Source organism: Lynx rufus, unplaced genomic scaffold (assembly GCF_022079265.1).
Source record: "Lynx rufus isolate CCGP_SWC_20201006 ecotype Redwood Valley unplaced genomic scaffold, mLynRuf1.p SCAF_26, whole genome shotgun sequence".
Classification (NCBI taxonomy): domain Eukaryota; kingdom Metazoa; phylum Chordata; class Mammalia; order Carnivora; family Felidae; genus Lynx; species Lynx rufus.
This window is the reverse complement of record NW_025814841.1, coordinates 1,457,710-1,477,262: the sequence shown is the minus strand read 5'-3', so window position 1 is coordinate 1,477,262 and position 19,553 is coordinate 1,457,710. Positions and strand designations below refer to the sequence as shown.

The 19,553-nt window shown below is 36.4% G+C and overlaps 1 protein-coding gene across 2 annotated transcripts in view; it reads left to right on the top strand.

The window, feature by feature from the left end:
- OXR1 (oxidation resistance 1) overlaps positions 1–19,553 on the top strand; it is a 367,305-nt gene that overhangs the window by 89,787 nt on the left and 257,965 nt on the right. The gene's annotated exons all lie outside the window — the stretch shown is intronic.

Sequence of the window (19,553 nt, the reverse complement as noted above, 5' to 3'; positions counted from 1 at the left end):
ATTAAACTATGGCACAGTTCTTTCTTTCTTATATCCCTTTGAGTTTTAATTTCATTCTTCTGAAAGACTTTTTAGACATTTTTAGGGGGGGAAAGGGGGTTTTATCTATTACTCTTGCACCTAAGTAAAAAGCAAAATATGAGCAAAATAAGTGAAGGTTAATTAAGCTGAGGTTCTTAAAACTTTGCTGTCAAAGCTTGACTTTTCTGAGTCATTGATATCCATGTTTTGTTCCACATAAGATTGTTCTCTATTTCACAGGAGTATTTGTGTTGAAACATTTCTTAAAGTGATCTTATTCCAAGCTGCTGGCATCTACTTTGCAAGTTTTTACATGCTTTCACAGATATGGTGTTAAAGATGAAAAGAATAAAGTCCATCTCAGAACTGATGAAGTAAGGAAGTAAGCGAATTGTGTGTGGACTGAATACATGCTATTATTAATCTGTGTCCAGCCTACCCTTCCAGTCTGTGTCCCCTCCACTCAATCCCACACACTCTTTCACTGGACTTTGAGATTTTGTGAATGGGAATAGATACTTTTACAGCCCTGTGCTTTTGCATTCATTCCTACTCACTCTGCATGAAATTTACTTCTCTCTTCTCAAGCCAACACTGGCCTTTTGTGATCCAGTTTAAAAGCCGTCTCCAAACCTGCATTCCTCGCTTCCCCAGATGCACTCAGTTTCTGCCTCTTTGGTGCCCTCTGAGCATTTTGTATATGCTTATTTTAACACTTCTTACATTTTTTGTGACTCCGTGGACAAGGATAAGAACTGGCTATGTGGCAATTTTCTCTGTGCTCTTGATGCTTGCACACAGTTCTTTCTCAGTAAAACTTGAATAAATATGATGTAATAATATCTCATTCCTCTCTGTGACTGTGGAGTGGTATGGAGTGAGAGAACATTGATCCAAAGTTGTCCTAGCGGGACTTCTGATACTATTGCTTTGATACGAATGGTGCCCTCTGCTCAGCATCATGTAACAAAGAACTTGTTATTTTGCTGTCATCAGAATCTTTAAGTTTTTCATTGATTGAGGACTATGTTTTTTAAAAAAAACAAACAAAATCTCACTAACCTAGTATTTGTGTACATTTCAGCAGTACTTTACAACCTATTTGATAAACAGTTATTCACATCGTCACAATTTTTGCACTAAAATTAAGAGATTAGAGCCTTAACAAGACAATGAAAAGCATTTTTAGAAACTTTAGGAGCAAACTGAAAAATCTCAGTTGAAACATTGTCTATTGATAAAAACATTAGGCAAGGTCAAATGCCTGTCCTTTAAAAGTGCCTTCTCATTTTATTAACAAGTGTCAAACAGCGAGTCTGTGTCCAAATCCCTAAAGTTACCCATGAGTCGTTCTATTTATAGATGTTAACATAACTCTCAAAGAGATACTGACAAAGAAACAGGTGATGACCGCCTGGAATAGTGTCCCTTAAAAGTGTTTTCTGGCAACCTGCACCTTTCACAGGGGATACTGGATAGAAGTGCAGTATGGGGCCACAGCTTCTGAGTCCTGGAATTCTGGATAATTCCTACACAGAAATTTGAGAATATGTGTTTGAAGATTATGATCCACTGAATCTGATATTGCAGATGATACATTTAGTGTTTTCCTGATAGACCTAAACTAATGCCCAAATTCCTATAGAGATTTTTTTTTCTTCTGGGCTGTGAAAGTCTTTGTTGTCAGGTCCTATAATTCAAAACTTTGAAAATTATTTTCTACAATATTTTCATCATTAGTTTTTTACTATTAAATGCTATAAATGTAATGACATTTCACTTCAGTGTCCTAAACAATGGGAGTTAATAACTCACTTGGAGTACACCCAGGAATGCCTGGGTGGCTCAGTCAGTTACCTATCTGACTTCGACTCAGGTCACGATCTCATGGGTTCTTGAGTTCGAACCGCACGTCAGGCTCTGTGCTGACAGCTCTGAGCCTGGAGCTTGCTTCAGATTCTTTGTCTCCTTCTCTCTCTGCCCCTCCCTTGCTTGCACCCTCTCTCTTTCTCAAAATTAAATAAACATTAAAACAATTAAAAAAATAACTCATTTAAAGTACAGATAGAAGAAGGAACTAAAAAGACCATTTCATATATTATGCTTTCCAGAGGAAATAATTTATGCATAATATAGAATTAAACAGAGAACTTTTTAAAAACAACTGAGTCACTGCAAGCACTCAGAAAGAGAGATGTGAGTCATCCTAGGTCACCCAGAGGATGGAGACAGCAGGAATAGACTGCAGATCCTGTGCTTCCATACCATAGCCACTTCCTCCTTCCTCTGACGTTTTTGAAATCTGTTCATTGAGTCATATGATCATGCTCATGTTTCCTAAATAGCTTTTCATTAAGGATTTTCTGGGATTCTTCTAGTCTATCCAGTAGGAGCAGGTAAACATTATTTACAAGAAAAAAAGAAGCGTTGGGTTATTTACACAGTAACAGGGAAACTTGAAAAAATGATCAAATAATTGAATTTGAGTAAATCTAGTACCATTGTCTGGTTTTATTTTTATCGATAACATATTTATGTTGAAAATTGATAGCATCAATGTAGTTTGAAGGAAAGAGACACACAATCCATTTCAAGAGCTATTGTAGCCATTTTTCCCCCACACCACAGATTCACCTGCATTTTTTCTTTGCAGCTTATGTAACCTCCAGAACATCCATCTGTGATAGAGCCCATCACAGTAAATGAGGAAGCTGCTTGACTGCCTCTGGAAACTTGTTAATCTCTCTGCCCGGCCCCTCCTTCAACTGGGTTCTTATCAGAGTCCATGTCCACCAGGGATAAGAGATGAATGGAGACTCTGGAATCCAAGAAACCAAATAAATAAATTGTGTGTGTGTGTGTGTGTCTCTTCCTGTAATTTGCAGTATTTATTCAGTTCATTTTGCATAAAGATGTATCACTAACTGACCCCTAATTAAGTGGCTAAGACATCTGATTGGTACCTTTTTTTTATCACATTTTTAGATAATTCCAATCAAAGTTGTCAGTCTTTCTCCACTTTTAACTAGGATTTACTCATTTGATATTTAGTGGTTGGTTATAGGAATTTACTCAGTACTTCCAGTGAGCGAGTCACTGTGCCAAGCACTGGGACTCAGGTGAGCAAGATAATGACTTCCTTCCAAACACCTTGTCTTTCTACTACTATGGCTTGGGCTCGAGGCACCAACTGTTAGGAGTAATCGTCTCTCCTCCTGTCCCCATCTATAATTAGCTAAGCATTTTCTATCCTACACAGCAGCCTTTCACTGGGAAGAAGGTGGGCCAGTATCTTAAAAAGCCTAGAACCTAGCATAGCTGCTGTTCATTTAGCTTAATGTCCGTAATGACATGACCTCATTAATACACACCAGGTTTTTCCTGTCACATCAGTTGCCAAAATATGCATTTCTTCTTTCATTAAAAACAATCTTTTAATTTGATAAAATACACTCCATGTGACCTACTGAAGGCAGGCAGAAAAATGACATCGTGGTTAACCCTCATTATTCACCCTGTGTCACCAGCCAGCTGTGTTGTGCATGGTAAAAGTCAAGGGGAGGTAGAGCACTCATAGGTGTCTCTTTTCCTCTAGCTCTGGAGTTGAATGTCACCTTACCACAGTCGTTCACTTCTCATGAAGTGCGTATCGAGTGCCTGCTTGCAGCTAGGTGTCAGTCATGCAGCGGCTGGCGAGGCAGAGATGGCCCTTGCTTCGTGGATGCAGTCTGTCACTTGCAGCTTAGTGTAAATTTACCTTTGACACCAGCACTCTCAATCGGTGCCTTCAACAACTTGGCAGTGACCCAAAGGAGAGATCACAGAGAATCTCTTTATACCTGGAAATATGTGCAAAGACTTTAAGTGCACTGTCTGAGGCTGCCACCGTCAGTTTCCAAGTGCAAGATTGAATGCCGTCATCATCTTTTTATGTATAAGAAACGTGACTCATAGTACATATTGTGCTTCCTGTTATCTTATCAGGGCACTACATTGAAGAGAGCACAGTGGATTCTAATGAGGCTCAAAGACCTGGGTTCTTTCCTGCATGTCACTGCTAGCATTTGGAAAGCATCCATACCAAGTCAAGGGATAGGGCCACCTCGTAGCCTTGGTTTCAGAAACATTTCTAATGGTGGCTAAGAGGCTTTAAAAAATATTCTCTAAAAATGGCTAATCCCTGTGCCTCATGCCTGGGACAAATAGGTACCTTGCTGGTGAAACTATTTTTATAACTATTATCGTTTTACAAAAGTTAATAAGCATATACTCTGCTAGGATGTTTCAAAGCTTGGGGTTCTCCTTACTGTGTCTCGCTAAGGAAAAGACTTACTGTAAGGCAAAATCCTTCCCTGTGCTCAGAAAGTACCAGGCATGTACCTTGGCCTAAGAAAGACAGATGACTGACAGATGAGCCAGAATCATCCCCAGAGCAAATCAGATATTTCCTAGGTGCAGGTGCACACTACTTGCGCTATGGAAACAGAGGAAGGCTGACACTTCCCATTGTCTTGCCCTGGGCTGTCACTTTTTGCCTCTTTTGGGTTTATGCTTTCCACCCCCCATACACCCTGAGGCCAGGATTATTGTAGAGGCATAAAGTTTTTACCAGGGAACCACCAAGGGTTTGGTGAAGAAAATGATACTAACTTTGATAAAACGCCTTTTAATGTTTTATGTCCTCAGGCTCAGCCTGTCTAAACTAGTCCCTAACCAAAGAAACATAGAAAAGGAGTTAGATATCTTGTAGTAACTCTGCAAATAAAATATCTGAGGGGAATATCAAATTATTGAGCATTCTAAATATGTGTGTGCATGTGTGTCTGTCTGTCTAGTTGTGACTTTGGGGAAAATATTTAACTGTTCTCTTTATTGTTTCCTTTGTGGAAAAGGAAAAACATCCCATCATATTCCTAGTTTTATAGAAGTCCATTTAGGTCCCTCTGTCGTTATTGATGGACAAACTATTATTTCAGTCATTTCTAAACTGTAAATTTAGAAACCTGAAAAAGAAGAGTATAAGTTCTAACCATAATGGGGCACTGAGGAATTTTATTAAAGCATGTTGTTATCATAAGTCAAACTTCTTATACAGAATTCCACTTCAAAACAAATAATTTCTATAAAAACCTATAATAATAACCTATAATGATAACAAAACCAGTAATAAACTCTGAGGGAAAATATGTCAAACACATTTAACATATTTTCTCAGTTTTCTAAGAGCTAATTTAGCAAGGTATAGATGAACTCTAGATATCCACCGGACTTAGCTTTAATTACTTCTTTTAAGGTACTTCTCTTAGAGAAGGATTCTAAAGTTAATGGATCCAGATTCAGCATTCAGTACAGTGGGCTGTTAGCAATGTCTGCCATGGGCAAGGCGACAGAAATTGGGGCATATGTGACCTGTACTTGATAATCCTATAAATTCCTACCGCAGTTATAATTAGTATCAGATAATAGAGTATTTAATTTTACTTGGAGTATTCTATATGCTTTTAAAATTAAGTATCTCCAACTGGACTATAAACTGAGGAGAGTTACCGTATGTTATACCACTTTGTTTTTTTCCATAGGTGCTGGTCAAATTTGGGATATATAGTAATTACTCAAATATATATTGGCTTGGCTAAAAAATACAATCAGATGACATTCAGCTCTACTTCCATAGGCGGGTATAAAATCTTACAGAGAAAAATAGTACTTAGGACCTATGTATACAGATTGTAAGATATTTACATGTACTTACATAAATGTATAATTATACATTATATGTTATATATTTATTAAATATAAAGCGATACCATAAATTAATGTGTAAATATATGTTAAGTTAATGTAAAATATATTATTTATATATTATATATATACTTAAGATAGGAAGAATTGTCGAACAAGTAACATGTTTAGCCTGAACGAAAGAACACGAGGGAGACGTTGCCAAGCATGTTTGTCCAAGGACAGTTGAATTTGTCTTGTGTGGCCTCAAAGATAAATTAGGGCCCGAGGTTTGAGATTATGTGAATGGATTTTGGTTCACCATAGGAAAAGTTTCCTCAAGTTCAGATCTGGTCAGTTTAAGAATACTCTCGCCGGAGATGATATGTGTGCCCCCCGCCCTTTGCTAGATGTATTTATAGACAAAGTAGGAGATACAGAGGGCTGTCAAGCATTGGGTACATGGTTTACACAGATGGTCTTTACAATTATTTTAAACCTGAAAATACAGAATTCTTCTTGATTCCAAGTTTTTTTTTTTTTTTTTACTTGCAAATTGACAATAATAATGCCTGCCTTTCCCCTTACGGGTTGTTGTGCAGATCAGAATAGATAATTCTATACAAAGTGTCAGAAAAACACAATGAGTATTTCTACTGCACGGAAGGAAGTTACTCCTTAATGAGTGTGAATCAGATCTGACTAATACCGCCACAGTTATTCATTAACATCTATAAGAAATATCCAAAGTGAAACATCTAAAGATATTTTATGAACTGTATTTTTGAAGCTTACGTTTAGAGAAAATGGTACTGACTCACCTTATTTTTTTGTATTTAAAAAAACTTTTTTTTTTAAATTTACGTAAATTCAAGTTAGTTAACATATAGTGTAGTACTTTCAGGAGTAGAATTTAGTGATTCATCACTTACATGTTACACCCAGTGCTCATCCCAACAAGTGCCCTCCTTAATGCCCATCACCCCTTTAGCCCATCCTCCCGCCCACCTCCCCTCCAGTAACCCTCAGTTTGTTCTCTATAGTTAAGAGTCTCTTATGATTTGCCTCCCTCTCTGTTTTTATCTTAATTTTATTTTTCCTTCCCTTCCCCTCTGTTTATCCGTTTTGTTTCTTAAATTCCACATATGAGTAAAATCATATGATATTTGTCTTTCTCTGACTGACTTATTTCACTTAGCCATAATGCACTCTAGTGCATACACATTGTTGCAAATGGCAATATTTCATTCTTTGTCATCACCAAGTAGTATACCATTGTGTATATATATACATACACACACACACACACACACATATATATATGTATGTATGTATAGGTGTATATATATGTGTGTATGTATATATATACAATAATATATATGTATGTATATACAATGGTATACTACTTGGTGATCACAAATACATATATATATATATATATACACCACATCTTCTTTATCCATTTATCTGACTCACTTTGAAGGCGCTTGGATATTGATGGATTTATTTCCTTTTCATATTTATTTTTTTGTTAGTACTATTATATTATTTTTATAATACATAGAAGGTCTTGGGTGATCTCAGAGACAGGTTTTTGTTGGTTGGTTGGTCTACTGGTTTATTTTGTGTGCCTCAAAGCAATGTTGGGAAAGGATAATGATCTGTTCCAGAAAAACTTACCTTTGTAAATAACTTAACAAAATTCAAGTCATTTCACAGAAATGAAGTTAGATTTCAGTTTTAAATGTTAACATCCCTGTAGTAATCTTCATTAACCTGAAAGGTTTGTCTGACTGTTGCGCTTTAGGCAGCACGTAAAAACATAAATGAAATATTGTGTTCAATTTCTTAATTGCTATCTCCGCATTGAATGTGTTAGTTTATTTTTCCCCCTCTGTTTCAGTCATTATCCATTTGTATATTCTTCAGTCCCTGTGGCCAACTTTGGCAAAACACATGCTTCCCTGAGTGAATAGCAAATGCTATACAAAACCTTGATTAAACTATTTAGAAGTCTAATAAGAGCCCATGACCAACAAATCTCAGCACAAACATTATCATGTTGGGAATGTTTACTCATTTCTCAGCATCATCATCTTGTTGTCTTAAAGCCAATTAATACATCAGAAAATCAATGGAATTTACCATTTAATTTTGTGCTGATTTTTGAACAGATTTGCCTGTTTTTTGAACAGATTTGCCTGAAAGAGCACTGCCTGAGGATAGACCTGGTTCTGACCCTTGCTAATTTTGTGACCTTAGGTAATGCACTAAGTTCTCTGAACTCTGTTTTTCCTCTGTGCTTAGGAGACCTGGAAATGATTGTTCCACTTTATTTTGAGAGTCCAGTGTGATAATATATAAAAGCACATTTGAATTATCACTTAATTTCAGTAGCACAACCACCTGCATTCCTTCCAGTAATAACAATACCTAACATTTAAAATACTTCTTTGTTTTCTATACTTTCCCCATCCTTTATTGCTTCCATTTTGTAGATGCAAGATCTGCAGCTCAAAGGATTTGAGATGATTTGTCAACACCAGTAAATGGTGGACCTGAGGTCACCTCCAGCCTCCCGTGTCCAAATACTGTACCTTTCCCACGGCACTCCACTGAGTACCTGTTCTCCTAAGCCCATATTTTATCCACTTTAGAGAAATAAAATAGCAAGTCAAGGAGGCTGGCAGGAAAGATGCAGGCAGAGAGGCTGGTTGTCAGCCTTAATAAGGCTAGATCCTCTTTACTCAAATGATTCTTCCATATGACTTTCAACTACAGTAGTCTCTTAAGCGGTCATGGGAAAGGAAGGGTTTAATGGGATGGAGGGGTTAGTGAATCCATTGTCAATTTAATACATAGAATAAATGTTTACTTTTTCTCAGTTAAGAGGTATTGATTAAGGCAGTATTTTCAGCACTTTTAATAATTACCCTTCCTTTCTCATAAAGAGCCTTCTTAGACCTTTTTTCTCTAATCTCTTCCTCCCTCGAATGGAATTTTAATACCACAGGTTTAGTGTATCTGTTTATGTTCTGTGGCCCTTTGGAGGCGCTGGGCCATTACGCTAAGATTTTTTCCACCCTCAGAACTAACTTTGCATGATAATGAGAACCCATGATGAGAGGCTGTCAGTCTACCTTCCCTTAGAGAAGTGGCATACAGATTGAGAGCATCTTGGGGCTGTTCAAATTCTAGTTTGGCCACTTTCAAGGTGTGTCACCTTGCTAAATTACTTACTTTTTCTTTGTAAAAACAATACGTTTCCCTATTGTAAGGATTGTAAGAACAGCAGCATTATTGTGATATCCATATAAAGACTTAGGGCAATATTGGCCCATAGTTAGAGCTCAATACATGGTTTATTGTTATATTTTAGAGTCCTGACTTAGAGTCAGGAAAATCTAACTTCTAAGCCTGATTCATCTGGGTAACATCTACTCATAGCTTAGTTTCTTCATCAATATATAATTGGTTTCACTCAAAACCACAAATGCTGCTTCATTGCAGAATGCAAGTACATAGGGTTTCATCTGTTTACCCTCACACTCGAGTGAACCTATCTTTGCTTCTGCTACTTATATATTGATTTTATTTTAACATGATTTCTGAAACTCTCTGATTATTATATTCTCATTGTTTTGTCTGTGGTCTGTTGAGTTGAACCTAGAATATTCATGGACAAGTATTGTATTTCACAAATGTTTCCTTTGGAATAGTAATAGCACCTAATACTTTACAAGCATTTTCAAGCCAGCATTGTACTAATCCTCAAAATATCTTGTGATGTAAGTATTTTTATTTTTATTTTGTGGTGAGAAATTGATAGTATAGTTAATGGAGTAAAATGAAGCTATGGGGAAAATATATGTCGTTTCTTTCTAGACCACACAAATCAATGGACTATATATGTGAATTTGTAAGAAGAAAGGAAGCTTGTTCCCTGCTCAGTGTTTTGCATGCACACACACACACACACACACACACATACACACACATACACAGAGCAAAGGTTTAAAATTGAAAAAGTATTTATTTCTTGACATCTGTTATGCCTTCTTCTCTCTTCTTCATGGAGTGAAGGAACTTTTGACGTGACAAATAATGGCCTACCTCAGCTACCCTAAGATTTTCCCATGGTCCTTGACATTAGCATCATGTAAGTGTCAGTTGGAAGAGATTCTTGGCAATGCTATCCATGGGCCGTTTTTGTTGTTGACTTCCTAATTGTTACATAGCAGGTCTTATCCTGAAGCCAGAAGATATCTCCTATGTAATTTTTTATTAATATATTTATTCAACAAACAGTTATCGGGTACTAAGTATATGTTAGACATGGAGGTGCTCCTTTACACTGTAACCATGGATTATCATCTTTTATCTGGTCCCTACTCTATCACTGAGTATTGGCGTATATATACACAGGTATAGGTATTTCATCTTCTTGATTAGTTTTATTCTTAGGTATTTTATTCTTTCTCATGCAATTGTAAATAAAGATTATTTTTTTAAATTTCTCTTTCTGTTACTTTATTATTAGCGTATAGAAATGCAACAGATTTCCATGTAGTAATTATGTATCCCCTGACTTTACTGAGTTAATTTATCAGTTCTAGCATTGATTTGGCGGAGTTTTTAGGATTTTCAGTATATAGTATCATGTCATTTGCAAATAGTGAAAGTTTTACTTCTTCCTTACAAATTTGGATGCCTTTTATTTCTTTTTCTTGTCTGATTGCTGTGACTAGGACTTCTAGTACTATGTTAAATAAAAGTGATAAGATTGGATATTTTTGTCTTATTCCTGATCTTTGAGGAAAAGTTCTCAGTTTTTCACCATTAGGTATCATGTTAGCTGTGAGTTTTTCATATATGACCTTTATTTTGTTGTGGTGTGGTCCCTCTTAACCTAGCTTATTGAGAGTTTTTCTCGTGAGTGAATGTTGTACTTTTTCAGATGCTCTTTGTGCATATTGAGATGATGTATGGTTGTTACCTTTTCTCTTGTTAATGTAACGTATCACATTGATTAATGTGAGAATATTGAACCACCTTTGTATCCCTGGAATAAATCTCACTTGATCATGGTGAATGTTTTTTTAATGTATTATTGAATTTGGTTTTCTAATATTTTGGTGAGGATTTTTGCATCTATGTTTATCAGAGCTATCGACTTGTAGTTTTCTTTTTTGTACTATCTTTGTCTGGTTTTGGTATCAGGGTAATGCTGGCTTGTAGAATGTATTTGGAAGCCTTCCTTCCTCTTCTATTTTTGGAATATTTTGTGAAGAACAGAGTATTAACTCTTCTTTACATGTTTGGTGGAATTCACCTGTGAAGCCATCTGGTCCTAGACTTCTGTTCTTTGGGAGTTTTTTTGATTACTGATTCAATTTTGTTGCTAGTAATCGGTCTGTTCTAATTTTCTGTTTCTTACTGAATCAGTTTTGGAAGGTTACATGTTTCTAGGAATTTATCCATTTCTTCTACGTTGTCTAATATGCTGGCATATAATTTTTCATATTTTTTTCTTATAAGCCTTTGTTTTTCTGTAGTGTCAGTTGTTATTTCTCCTCCTTTATGTCTGATTTTATTTATCTGAGTCCTCTTTTTTTCTTGATGAGTTTGGCTAAAGGTTTATCAATTTGATTTATCTTTTCAAAGAACCAGCTCTTGGTTATTTCTAGCCCTTTGATCAGGCTTGTTCTTTGTTATCATGACATCCATACTCATTTATTCCTTGATGAGTATATAATGAATACTACTATATGTTAGGCACTAGGGATAAAAGCAGTGGAGAAAAATGATAAAAGTTCTTGCCCTCCTGGAGCCCACATTAGGGAGGAGGTAGCAGACCCTTAAGAAGATACCTGAATAAAATATATAATATGATAAGTATTTTTCAGTGCTAAGGGTGAAAATAAAATAGAAAAGGGGAATAGGAAATGTTGGGTGGGTGAAATTTTAGATGATTTGGCCATGGAAACCCTCACTGTGAAGGTGATTATTAGATCATTACTAGAGGAAGTGAGGGATCTAGATGTGGGTGCAAATGGAAGGAAAAATGAGGAGAAAGCCTAAGGTGGAAACATGGCTGATATGTTTGAAGAATATTGAAGAAGAAAAGGTAGTTGAAATGAAGTCATTGGGAGAGTAATAGGAGATGAGGTCAGAAAGACAATAGGAGGCCAAGCCATGTAGAGCCTTGTAGGTCATTGTGAGGACTTTGACTTTAACTCTGAGTTAGATGGGAAGCCACTGGAAGGTACTGAGCAGATGAGTAGTATGATCAGATATACATCTTAATAGAATCACTTTGGCTACCGTGTTAAGAATAGACTAGTGCAGAGCAGAGAGACCAGGTGAGAGATAATCTTGGCTTGGACCAGAAAGGACAAGAGGTAGTGAAATTATGGATACATTTGAAAAGTACACACTATATGACTTGATGAGAGACCAGTTATGGGATGTGAGAGAAAGAGAAAGATCAAGGATGATACCTTGGTTTTTGACTTAGCACCTAAAAGACTAGAATGGTCATTAACAATCTGAGGAACATCATTGCCTGTGAGCATTCTCTCTAAGAATGGACGACTCACCAACTTGAACAGAGTGACAGGAAATTGTTACAGTACTTTATCCAAGAGACCGTTCAAGGACTTGAGGTCTATTCTTTGTTTTTTGTTTTTTTAAGTTTATTTGTTTATTTTTGAGAGAGAGGGAGAGAAAGACAGAGAGGAAGCACAGGGGAGGGGCAGAGAGAGAGAGAGAGAGAGAGGGAGAGAGAGAGAGAGAGAGAATCCCAAGCAGGCTCCACACTGTCAGTGCTGAGCCTGATGTAGGGCTCCAGCCCACAAATCATGAGATCATGACCTGAGCCAAAACCAAAAGTCAGATGCTTACCCGACTGAGCCAACCAGGCACCCTGGGTTCTATTCTCAAATGTTCGATGAACTAGCCTTGTGATGTAGGATAAGCCACTTTATCTAAGTCTCAAATGTACTTGTTCATAAATGGAGATTGACTCAGGCATTTTCTTTTCTAAGAAGCCTCCTTTTATGTCATTGTCCAAAGAATATTAATTTCTCCAGTGCCCTAATTCTATAACTTGTATGAACTTCTGCTATTCCACATATTTATATTTTTTATATTGACATATCTGTTATCCTTACTATGAGCTTCTCAATCGAGGCCAAGACCTGTATCTTATGAATTTTGTGTCTTCCTCTTTAACTCAGTTTAGAAATGTAACTGCTTACTTTACATGATTGCTGAATTTAATAAAAAGACGAACATTCATCGTTTTTTCATGAAATTGAATCTTCATAGTGTAAACTTGGAATATATTACAGGAATAGGGAAGGATTATTAATGTTATTAGTTTGAGAAATGGATTGTAGCATATTGAGCTACATTTTTTTTTTCAGGAGAGGAGGGTGGCAAGGAAGAGGACCTTTCCTCTCAATGACTGTTCTTTTAACCCAGATAACTTACATTCAGCCACCCTATAATTTGGTCATCTCTTCATTATTCTTTGGAAGTTACAAATTTAACTTAGACATTACATGGTTTTCTTTGATTTTGTTGTTTTCAACTCAATTATCTACATCCTTATAAATTTCATTTATAAAATGTAATTTACTTCCAATTCAATTTATATTTATTGATTTTTTTTTCTGCCACAGGAAACACATTTTTGTACTAAATATAAAGGAGTAAATGTAGATATAGTAGAATAAGGGGAAGGGATGAAGCCTGCTGTTGAGGATGTCTACAGTTTGTTTCAACTGATTCGGTTAGACTTGGTGATTAAGCTGCAACACAAATTTCCTGGATCACATTTTTGATTGCTCCCAGTGCTGAAGGCTCTCTAAGAGCCTCACATAAATGCGGGAGACTATTGAGCTAGTAATTCTGATTTTCAAGTTGTTAACTTGAAACAGAACAAAGAGCTATTTTATTTAAGTTAAAAAAAAAGTTTATTTGGGAATAGCAAAGAAATCGCAATAGGACACAAACAAGCTATGGTGAATCATAGGGAAGTCTAAAGAGACGAGGGAAGGTCAACTTTTATTAAGCTTTAGGAGGAAATTGGGAAGAGTTGTTTGAATAAAAGTTCAGGAGTTCAAGATTGTCATGCCTTCTCATTGGCTGTAAGTGGTGGATTGTACCTTGTTGCTGGGGCAGGGAGGGACCATTCTTCCTTTCCTTAAAAGCAGGAGATAAAATTCCTATGGGAAAAATGTCCTTTCTTGTTAAACCAATTCTTCCTTCTTGCTGCAGAGAGCAGTGCATTCGTGAGAACTCCCTCTTCAGTGCTTCCAGACCCCATCATTTAAAATTTTTTTTTTAATGTTTATTTTTGAAAGAGAGAGAGAGAGAAAGAGAGAGAAGGGGAGGAGTGGGGGCGGGGGAGACACAGAATCTGAAGCAGGCTCCAGGCTCTGAGCTGTCAGCACAGAGTCCGATGCACAGCTCGAACTCACAAACCACGAGATCATGACCTGAGCCCAAGTCGGACGCTTAACCGACTGAACCACCCAGTCACCACCCCCCCCACTTTTAAAAAAAATTTTTTTAAATGTTTACTTATTTTTGAGAGAGAGAGACAGAGCATGAGCAGGGGAGGGATTCCAGACCCCATCTTAAATAGAGTTTCCTTTATTTTCAGAATGTAATAAGAGCTTCTTTTTTTTTTTTTTAATTTGCTCTAAAGGCAATTTTGAAAGATAAATTCCAAAAATACTGAAGCATCATTCTAGGTATATATTCAGGCTACTTTGAAGAGTAGTCTTTTTTTTTATCATACCATTTTAAAATAAATTCAGACTTTGAGGACAGTTGCAGAAACAGTGAGAGGGTCCCACATGCCCTTCACTCAGCTTCCCCTAATGTTACCTTCTTACATTCTCGTAGCTCAGTTATTGAAACCTGTAAATGGGCATGTATAGAATTCTGTTAACTTACCTATAGACCCTATAAGAATTCCATCAGTTTTTCCGCTACTGTCTTTTTTCTAGTTCAGGATCCAATGCAAGACCTCACATTGTATTTTGTTGTTATGTCTCAGTCGTATCTCCCAACCTGTGCCAGTCTTTTCTTACCTTCCATGACCTTGACACTTTTGAAGATTAATGGTCAGTTACTTTGTAAAATGTTTGAATGATGTTTCACGATTGGATTCAAGATATGCACCAAAGCACTCTGTTGAATAAATAAGGTCATATCCATTTCCTCAAAAAGTAGCATTTGGTCATATGTAAACATTAATAATCTTAAGACCATGTTTTGAACCATGTAGAGTTTTTTCCCAGTTCAGATCTACTGAAGATTTCCCATTCACAAATAAAAGGGTAAGTCAGTAAATCAACCAAAAATTTTTGAGAATATGCATTAAAAATATACTGTTAGGTATCTTGAGAAATACAAAGAAATATGACATAATTCTTTACCTCAAAAACTATACAGTTAGACTAAAGTGACAGGGTTTAGAGAGTTTGTTCACTATTTGACTGAAGTTTTTCACTATTAAAATGTATATGCACAAAAGATTAAATGTAAGGCATATTTAAATGACATATTAACGGATTACTCCTGTTTAATTTTAAATCATTGAATCAGTTGTTTTTTTAATGGCTTAATTAAACAGAAAAGAACTCTGTTGGCTCAGATAGGCTGAAAGACCCAAATCACAGGACCTTCTGGATTCAGGGCTTTAAAAATATCAACACTTGGTTCCTTTCCATCTCCTGTTGGTGCCTCTTGTTATGTTGACTCTAGTTTCAGTTTTCAAGTGTTAGCAAAATGGCAGCAGTAACTCGTATCTCAAATTTCTTGGGTTTTAGAGACAATGGGAAAAAATGAATTTCCCACAAACAGCAGTATACATCTTCCCATAATTTGGTCTGAGTCAGATGCTCATTCCTGAACCAATACCTGTGGCTAGGAAAACCACTGTAAGGACTGGGTTCATCCTGGATCACATGCCCTGCGTCAGTCAGGGTTGGATTTGGAGTCAGCTTCATTGGAGGCAGGTGACTGAGCAGGAGAGAGGTTGTTCCTCAGAGGGAAATAGGGATGTAGTTATGGGAAAGAGGGGAAATGAATGCTACATAGTAAAAAATAATAGTTATTGTAACCCCCAAATATGAATTGGTTTAAATTTAGAGGGGTAAATGCTCTTCAACATTTGAGACAATTTTGTCATTTTAGTAATGGATATATCTTCATGCAAAGAAATAACTTGCTACCCCATGTTTAGCTCATGGAAGAGACATATATAAAATAAAATCATATTAATCCATCACTCCAGTCACTGCATGAAGATATATCATGTTTTCTTCTAAAGTGAGTATTTGTATTTTTCAGTCATCTAAATATCAGTGTCCAGTGATTATATTTCTTGAGAATTTCTCCCTGTTAAGCTAGCAGTCAGTGGCCTCACTCTCTATCGTCTTCTGATCTGGGCTGCGGATGCCTGGAGTTTTGAAGTTGTTCTTAACATTGTACTCTGAACTGTTTGTTTAGATGAATTCTTTGTTTTTTTTTTTTCCCCCGTAACAATAAGCTATGTTGCAAACTGCCTAGCCAGGACGGGCATTGTGTTTTTTGCTGTCATTCTTTTCGTGTGTGTGTGTGTGTGTGTGTGTGTGTGTGTGTGTGTGTTGTGTTTGTGTGCATGCAGCATTACCCAAATTAGGCATCACCAATTTATTCTATACAATCTGCTTTTGCTTATTTTCAGTTGACTTTGTTATGAAATGATTGACAGGGAAGGTTACAAAAAATTGTATACCACTTGGAAAAGGAGAAAATGCTCTCTCTGAATGGGTTTGTGTAATTTTGGTTAGAAACTCAGCTGGATAAAATGACCACTCAGGTTTTCTTCCAGCCCTCAGGCGGGATGGAACTTAATGCCATGGCACAAATAAGCGGCTGCCACAACTGGGTACCTGGTAAATGCCTTTTAATAATGGTGATTAAATAAAGGTCAAAGAATATCACTGCATCCAGATGGTAATCATCACACAACATCATCCTTTCTTCAAGTGCCTTTGAAAACACCACTTGAAAAGACTATAAAAAATACGTGTTTTGTTTAGGCAGCAAATGCTCTCATTAGGCATCTCAGGGTTTCTTCAGAAAAATAAAACAAATGTTAGGGTTGTGAATACTAGATTGTAGGTTTAAAAGAAAACTAAGCCTAAGCTTTTGTTACATAAAATAATAAACTCCTAAGATAACCATAAAGCCTTTCTTTTAACACAAAGTGTACGTCTTTTTTTCTAGAAGTCTTTAAAAAGAGCTTCATGATATGACCACAAATCTATAGGAAGAAGAAAGGACACTTTGATAAAGTAGAAGTGTTTAATTTCTGGTGGAAAGTGTAGAGATTTCTGAAGAGGTGTATTTCCACTTTTCCAAGGGTAAACTTGATTGGTATAAAAAATTATTACAGTACTTTTAAAACAATAAAAGCCTATAAAATTGTTCCTTTATATTTAATGTTGGGTCTCATCAGAGGGAGAAATTTATCTTGCCTATGCAACACCGTTAAGAAAAATCAGATCAGAAGACCCCATTTTCTTTAATATTCTGCCTGTGCTTTTCTTTGTCACTGACGTGAGCCTTACAACTGTCAGTAGAGGGCAAAACTGATGTCTAGTTTGAAAGCAAAAGTTTGATTACTTAGTTATATTATGCTAGCATGGATGCAGTAAGAAATATATATTATATTTCATGTGAATTTCAGACTAATGTTCCCTCAGGACTGACAAATTATAGATTATGTAAGCTAAAGAATTTTTCTATTTACCAGGTAAATTGGCACCCCCATGTGACAGGGGGTCACTGTTACTCAAAGCGTGGTTGGAAGGCACGAACTTTTTAGCACCTGGTTATGGGTAGCAGCATAGAATTGGGTGTGATTTCAGAGACTAGGGAGGCATATGGTAATCTAAAGAAGTGCATTTTGACAAGACCCCTATGTACATGTAAGTTTGAGAAGCACATTTTGGGAGGAGTTTGAAATGTGAACTCTGGAGCTGGATTAACTGGGGTTAATATACCAGCTCCAGCAATCACTCGCTGTGTCAGGGGTAGACAAACTATAGCAACTATAGCTGGTCTTCCTGATTTGGCCCGCTGCCTATTTTTGAATGGTTTGCACCTTGAGACTGGTTTGTACGTTGTTGACAAGGTTTTTAAAAAGAATTTTTTGTGACACCTGAAAATTCTGTGAAAGTCACATTTCTTTGTTCAAAAATAAAGTTTTATAGAACACAGCTACACTCACTTATTTGTGTATTGTCTATGCCTGCTCTAGTGCTCCATCAGCAGAGTTGAATGGTTGCCACAAAAACCCTATGGTCTGCAAAGCCAAAAATATTTACCATCTGGCTCTTCACAGGAAAATAAATTTTGCCTACCTGTAAGCTAGGCAGTCCTAGTTAAATTACCTAAATTCTCTGTGTCTCCATTTTCTCATCTGTAAAGTGGGGATAATAAAGTAGTATGGGTGTTATGGAATTGCCATGAGAGAAGAGGTAGCATAGTGTAATGGTTACAAGCCGAGATTCTGGAGCCAAACTGAGTCTAATCTTGGTCTGCTGTTTCATAGCTTTTGGGCTAGACAAGATACATAACCTCTCTGTGCCTCAATGTCCTCATATGTAAAACGTAATACTATAATTCTAGTACCTACCTCATATGGTTGCTGTGAAAGTAAATGAGTTAGTGCAGACGGAGAATATCAAGTTGTGGCTGGCAGTACGGCTATTAATTGTATTACTGTGGGTGATGGTGTCGTGATTGTTTTCACCTGCCTGATAGGACTGTCTTAAGAATTAAATGAGGTAATTCACGTGAAGTGTAAGGCATCTTTATAACTGTTAGCTGTTGTTGTCGTCGTCGTTGTTGATTATGCACATTTTCAGCTAGAGTGTACTGGTATATCTATGATTCTCATGTTGGCTGGGGATCGGAATGCTGTCAGAATAAACGAGAGTAAAAAGGAAGTAATTTGGGAAGTCCTTAAATACAGTTAGTACAGTATTTATTCCTATAAGTTAATTAGTGACGCTAACCTTATCTCAACAAAGTGTTAATTAATAGTGATACCCTTTCTTAAGCGACTTTGGTATATAAGGGTGAGAATCATTTATTATCAGTGTGTGAATTTTATGTAACTGGTAATTCTACAAGGATTGAGTGTGACTGAAGGAGTTCCTAATTTTGGGGGTCTATCATTATTTCACAAATCGCCCCATCCTTAATATCATTTTCAAAGATAAAATGACAAGCCCTTAACCAAAATTGTCATCAATTCAAAATTATTAGAGTCCCAAGTAGATAATTTTTTTACTGTATTATATACGTTCAAATCACCAAAATTTGGTGTTAGGCAAAAAAAAAAAAAAAAAAAGTCATACTTGCAAAACAATAAAAAGTCAATAAAAATGCCTTGTATTTGAATCCTTTTGTCTGAACAGTAAGAAAGCGCTTGGCAAAAAGAGCACCTATTAAAAAAGTGAAGTGCAGTGATTTGTTGGAAGAGATGTTTTTGTTGTCCTTAAGAGATAAATACCAGATTCAGTAAACCCAGGAAAAGAGAATATTTAAAGGTAGGGATGCGTAAATTAGCATGAGAATTTGGTGGGAAGTCTCTGATGCCTTTGAGGTAGTTAATAGTTAAATTTAATATAATCTATACGATTAATTCTAAAAATAATTTGATACAGGAAGAAGCTGTTATATAATTTCTCCTACTGCTTATTTTCCATTATAAACCCATTATAATTTTTAGCAGTAGG